Below are 7,024 nucleotides of genomic sequence, written 5' to 3'. Positions count from 1 at the left end.
AACAAAGAGTTGGAAAGCCTATTAACATTTTGTGAATGAGAAAAATAAGGCATAAATGAGTTAAGTAGCTTATATAAATTACACTACAAATAGTTGGGGTCAGGATTCAAACCCAGGCAGGCCAATTTCAGAGTCCATGCTTTTAACTGCTATACTAAACTACTAAAATATTAAACCACCACTATGTTCATAATAAGAGATTAGTTACATGAGTTACAACAGATCCATGCAATGAAATACTAGACGGTTACTAAAATGATAAATGACCAGACTTATCAACCTCACAAGATATTGTTCATTTTTTAAGCCATATAAATTAGTTATAACATGTATTATGTTTCCATTTTTGTAAAGCAAATTAATAATAAATATGCACATATACTGTGAACATATATGAAAAGGTCTAAAAGCAAACTCACCTAAATTTTAGCAGGAATTATTATTTCTAGCTTTTACCTTCTCCTTTACACTTGTCACGTTTAAACATTAAATAATCAAAGGGAAATGGGCTATTTTCATTTTGAAAAAAAAAATGAACTTAAAAAATTTTGCCAACATTTGTTTGAACCTCCATACCTGGGTCTTTCGATCAAATATATTTCATGGGAATTTTTGGTCAATTCTACGGAACATATTTATCATTGCAAAAATGTTTAAAATTTTTTTTAATTTAAAATTCCTTCTTGCACCATTTAATGATCTGAAGGCACCTCTGAATTTTACAATAGCCACAATGTATGAACATAGGCTAGTTTTCATGTTACTTTAGTTGAGAAAGAGCAGAGTGAATGGCTATGAGTCTCAATGCATGGAATTCCAACGCATCACAAAAACAGGGTTGTGGGATTTCCCTGGTGGCGCAGTGGTTAAGAATCCACCTGCCAATGCAGGGGACCCGGGTTCGAGCCCTGGTCCGGGAAGATCCCACATGTCGCGGAGCAACTAAGCCCGTGCGCCACAACTACTGAGCCTGTGCTCTAGAGCCCATGAGCCACACCTACCGAGCCTGCGTGCCGCAGCTACTGAAGCCCACACGCCTAGAGCCCGTGCTCTGCAACGAGAAGCCACTGCAGTAAGAAGCCCGTGCACTGCAATGAAGAGTAGCCCCCACTCACCGCAACTAGAGAAAGCCCGTGCGCAGCAACAAAGACCCAACCCAGCCTAAAATTAATTAATTAAAAAACAAAACAAAACAGGGTTGTACTCCAATCTCCCCTTCACCTTAGTGAAACTACAAGTATATTTCACTGCTTTAGCAGACTGTAAGCTATGCTTCCATCTCTAACACAATAGTATACTATTTTTATCCCAGAACAAACCAACATCCAAAAATAATGGAGCTTATTAACCAAATACTATCTGGAATATTAGTTTTCCTCAAACCAACAGACACCAAGGGGTAAAAAACAGAGCATGGGGTTTTGGAAACAAACCTTTGTTTGAATCCAGCTCCTGTCACTAGGGTATTAGGTTTGACCTAGGGTATCATGTTACAGTAACACCACAGGTTTTTTTCTTCTGTAAAATTAGTCTAAGATTATAATAGATATGCAAAGTTTCCTTTTAAAATGACTTCTTATATACTGATACCCAGCAGGATAGGGATAAAATGTGTTTTTTTAATCTGGGAGAGGGAGGCAAAAGCAGTACTGGTGAACAGAATGTTGATGTTCTGCCTACTTATCCTATCAATAATTAAGAGAGATCTTGAAATCTATGACTAGTTATGGATGTGGCTATTTCTTCTTTCACCTAAAACTGCTATACAACTCCTCAGGACTCACAGGAGTCCTCTCTTGAATGAAGATTTCCTATGTTTTGGCGAAAAAAAGTGCAGAACAGTGCACAGAAATATGCTGTCTTTTATATCAGAAGAGGAAGAAAAAATATGTACAGTTGCCTATATTTGCATTAAAAAGGTACTAGAAGGGTATAAAAAAAAACTAATAAAATTGTTTTCTTCGGGGAAAAGACAAGAAGGGGGACAACAATGTGTATGAGAGATCTCCCCATACACACAGTTGGATTTATTTTTTGGTGAATTACTTCTGCCCTCTTAAAACCCATGTCCCCCGCATCGGCAGGCGGACTCTCAACCACTGCGCCACCAGGGAAGCCCAATTTTTACTTTTATCAAATACGTGTACTATAACAAATTTTACAAAATAGTCTATATGATAAAAGCAAATCTCTCCACCCAAACAGAATTTTTAAACAGTTCTTATTCTAATGGTTGCCACCACAACATTAGATAACATGCTTAAACCACTACTTTTAAGTTATCAACTTTAAAAATAAACTGGCTGGGCTTCCCTGGTGGCGCAGTGGTTGAGAATCTGCCTGTCAATGCAGGGACACGGGTTCGGGCCCTGGTCTGGGAAGATCCCACATGCCGCGGAGCAACTAAGCCCGTGAGCCACAACTACTGAGCCTGCGGGTCTGGAGCTTGTGCTCCGCAACAAGAGAGGCTGCGACGGTGACAGGCCCGCGCACCGCAATGAAGAGCGGCCCCCGCTCGCCGCAACTAGAGAAAGCCTTCGCACAGAAACGAAGACCCAACACAGCCAAAAATTAAACAAATAAAAATTTATATTAAAATAAATAAATAAATAAACTGGCTGACCTCTAATAAGAAAACTTAGTTTTTCTCTTATAATTCCTTTTTCTGTTCTCTCAATGTTTGAAATATATTCTCTTAATTTTAATTCTTGTGTAAGTATCTTTGAACTTTAAATACTACACTTGTATCTTTACTGCTTCTTTTGTCAATGTGACATTACCTCTTGATTCTCCATTTTGAAAGAAAGCTTTTGGGGCTAGTAATCTGTTCCCTCCCTCCCTCCCTCTGCCAGCTTCATTTTTACTTTTATTGGTATACTTGTTACATTCTGCCCTCCAACAATAGCATTCTGGGCTTTATCCATTCCTGTCCTGTCCAAAGGTTGACTCAAAGTTGAAAATCAATAAACAGCATTTACACTTTTATTACTATATAAACATTGTTCAAGGAAACATAATCCTGGAACACTTCACCTTTTACTCTATGCGTCTAATGTTGAAAAAGACTACCCTTAGAATCAAGATCAAATGGATTCTTTATTATACTCTACCAATTTCTTAACATCATGCTACATTCTAATTTGGTTCATAATTAGACATTTTTATTTATTTATTCATTCATTCATTTTTGCTTTCCGTGACATTTTTAACCTGTCTTTATTTTCCTCACACTATTATCCTTTATTATATCATCATATTTTCCCCAAACTCTTCATGGCACCACTCATTCTATGTAGTCCTCATTTTTCTTCCTAAGATCTCCCTCCTAAAACCCTCTTTTCTCCTTCTTCAATCTAGAATGACTGCTTTCTAGGACTTCTGAACAGCTATTAACTTAAGTCTTCTTTTCACTTTTCATCTGGGTTGGCTCAACTTTTTCCTGAACTTCTGTCTTCCTTGTCCTTAGTTCACATTATTATTTTGCTGGAGTACAACCTTAAACAACTACCTAAATGATGGCAAACACCAAGGTAAACTTTCTGGGTCCATGCATGTCTGAAAAGTCTGTCCTCATAATTAATCATTTGACAGCAAAGGATTTTGGATTAAAAATTATTTTTTCCTAAGAAAATTAGGAAAAGATTCACCATTTTCATCTAGCATACAGTAGGGCTGGTAAGATGCCAGTCTGACATTTATTTCTTTGAAGTTGACTTGTTTTCCGCCCCCACCTCCCCGGAAGCTTTCTGAATCATCTCTTCATTGGTGGAACTCTAAAATTTCACAATAACATATCTAGGTGATAGTCCTTTGTACTCACTGTACTAGGTAATAAATAGGTGGGTCTGAAGCCTGAAACTAGAATGAGTTGGTCTGAAGCCTGAAGCTACCACTGTCCTTTGTACTTCCTGTACTGAGTAATAAATAGGTTGGTCTGAAGCCTGAAGCTAACATGAATTGTTAACTCCCATCTCCAAAATCAACCATGGAGAAGCTGTAGAAGCTGAAGGGATATGTGGATTTCAGGAACCAAAATAACGTGAGAAAAACCTTGATGAAATGTAAGGAAAAAAGATAAATCAACAGTTGAATTGAAATTTTAATACATTTCTCTTAGAAAGTAATAGACCAAACATAAAAAATATGACCAGAAAAAAAAAATACAGTCAATAACTTGAACTAATAGATACACTGAATGCAGAACCAGACATCCAGCTAAGAATAAACATTTATAAAAACATTGTATCAGGTTGGCAAACTTTATATGTAAAGGGCCAAATAGTGTAAGGGATTTTAAACTTTGTGGGCCATACAGTCTCTGTCATAACTCACAAAAGCAGTCACAGACAATGTGAAAATGAATGAGCATTGCTGTGTTCCAATAAAACTTTAATTATAGACACTGAGATTCGAATCTCATCTATTTTTCACCTGTTACCAAGAATTAATCGTTGGATTTCTTTCAAGCATTTAGAAGTATAAAGACCATTTTAGATTGCAGGATGTATAAAAACAGATGGCAGTGAGCCCTATTTAGCCCTTGGGCCATAGTTTGCCAACTCCCATATCAGTTCATAAAAGAAGTCTCAATATGTCCAAAGGAATATACTGAACATACTATGTTGTCTGCCATAAAATTAGAAACAAAATTAAAAAGAGTGGCTAATGTTTGGGAACTAAACTTTTATTTATTTATTTATTTTTTGCAGTAGACAGGCCTCTCACCGTTGTGGCCTCTCCTGCCACGGAGCACAGGCTCCAGACGCCCACGCTCAGCGGCCATGGCTCACGGGCCTAGCCGCTCCGCAGCATGTGGGATCCTCCCGGACCGGGGCATGAACCTGTGTCCCCTGCATTGGCAGGTGGACTCTCAACCACTGCGCCACCAGGGAAGCCCGGGAACTAAACTTTTAAAGCCACTAAATAATCCTGGAGTTAAAAAGGAAACTTTTTCGAAAAGATACATGCACCCCAATGTTCCTAGCAGCACTATTTACAAGACCCAAGACATGGAAGCAACCTAAATGTCCATCAACAGATGAATGGATTAAAAAGTTGTGATATATATACATAGGAATATTACTCAACCATAAAAAAGAATGAATTAATGCCATTTGCAGTAACATGGATGGACCTAGGGATTATCATACTAAAATGAAGTCAGAAAAAGACAAATATCCTATGATATCACTTATATGTGGAATCTAAAAAATGATACAAATGAACTTATTTAAGAAACAGAAACAGACTCACAGACATAGAAAACAAACTTATGGTTACCGAAGGGGAAAAGAGGAGGGAGGGATAAATTAGGAGTCTGGGATTGGCAGATACAAATTACTATATATAAAACAGATAAACAAAAGGCCCTACTGTAGAGCACAGGGAACTATATTCAGTATCTGTAATAAACTATAATGGAAAAGAATCTGAAAAAGAGAATATATATACATATATATAAATAAACATATATGTGTAACTGAATCACTTTGCCGTATACCAGAAACTAACACAACATTGTAACTCAACTATACTTCAAAAATAAATAAATAAAGTAAATTTTTAAAGAATCGTAAGTAGAATATAAAAATACTTAGATATAATAAAAATGAAAACACAAATCCAAAACTTGTGGGATCCAGCTTTAGTACTTTAAGATAAATTTATAGTTGTAAATACATTTATGAGAAAACAGCAGATTTTAAAATATGTGAGTTAATTATTAACTCAAAAAAGAAAAATAATAGAGCAAAAGAGCAAATCCAAATCCTAAAATTACTGTGAGAGGAATAAAAAACCTGAATTGACCATAAGAATTAAAGATAGTGAAGTAGGGGCTTCCCTGGTGGCGCAGTGGTTGAGAGTCCGCCTGCCGATGCAGGGGACACGGGTTCATGCCCCGGTCCGGGAGGATCCCGCGTGCTGCGGAGCGGCTGGGCCTGTGAGCCATGGCCACTGGACCTGCGCGTCTGGAGCCTGTGCTCCGCAACAAGAGAGGCCACAACAGTGAGAGGCCTGCGCACTGCGATGAAGAGTGGCACCCGCTTGCCACAACTGGGGAAAGCCCTCGCACAGAAACGAAGACCCAACACAGCCAAAAATAAATAAACAAACCAATGAACCGACAAAAAATAAATAAATAAATAAAATCTTAAAAAAAAATAATAATAATAATCATAGGTAAAAAGAGAAATCACACTAAGAGTAGAAAATACTTTGCACTGAGTGAAAATTAAAACCCAGCACACCAAATTTTGTGTGATGCAATGAAAGAAAAAAATCTGAACAGTACAATATCTATTTTTTAAACTGAATTCATAATTAAAAACCTTCCTGCAAAGAAAATGCACCGGGGCTTAGCAGGGGGAGGCCCGCATACCACAAAAAAAAAAAAAAAAAAAAAGAGAAAATGCACCCACAAATGGCTACACTGATGAATTCTATCAAACATTTAAGGAAAAAGTACTACCAATCTTATACAAACTCTCATCAACAGACTGGACGTGGCTGAAAAAAGAATTATGAGCTTGAAGACATTTCAACAGGAACTTCCCAAACAGAAATGCAAAGAGAAAAAAGAATTGGAAAAAAAAAAGAAAGAAAGAGAAAAAGAGAGAGTGAAGCAGAAAAAAACATTTCAAAGTAATGAATGACCAAGAGCTTTCCATAATCAATGATAGAGACCAAACCACAAACCCAGGATCTCAGAGAACACCAAGTAGGGTAATACCAAAAAATATGCACTTCAGCAGATCATTCAAACTGCAGAAAACCAAAACCAAAGAGAAAATCTTGAGGAAAAAAAAACTCCTTACGTACAGAGGACTAAGGATAAGAATTACAGAGGTTTCTTTCTCATCAGAAACCATGGAAACAGGAAGAAAGTAGAGTGGAATATTTAAAGAGTTAATAGAGAAAAAAAAACCCCACCAACCTAGAATTCTATATGAAAAGAAACCTTCAAAAGTAAGAGTACCATTGTAAAGCAATTATACTCCAATAAAGATGTTAAAAAAAAAAGTAA

The sequence above is a fragment of the Physeter macrocephalus genome, chromosome 9 (genome assembly GCF_002837175.3).
Source record: "Physeter macrocephalus isolate SW-GA chromosome 9, ASM283717v5, whole genome shotgun sequence".
NCBI lineage: Eukaryota > Metazoa > Chordata > Mammalia > Artiodactyla > Physeteridae > Physeter > Physeter macrocephalus.
This window is presented reverse-complemented; position numbering follows the sequence as displayed.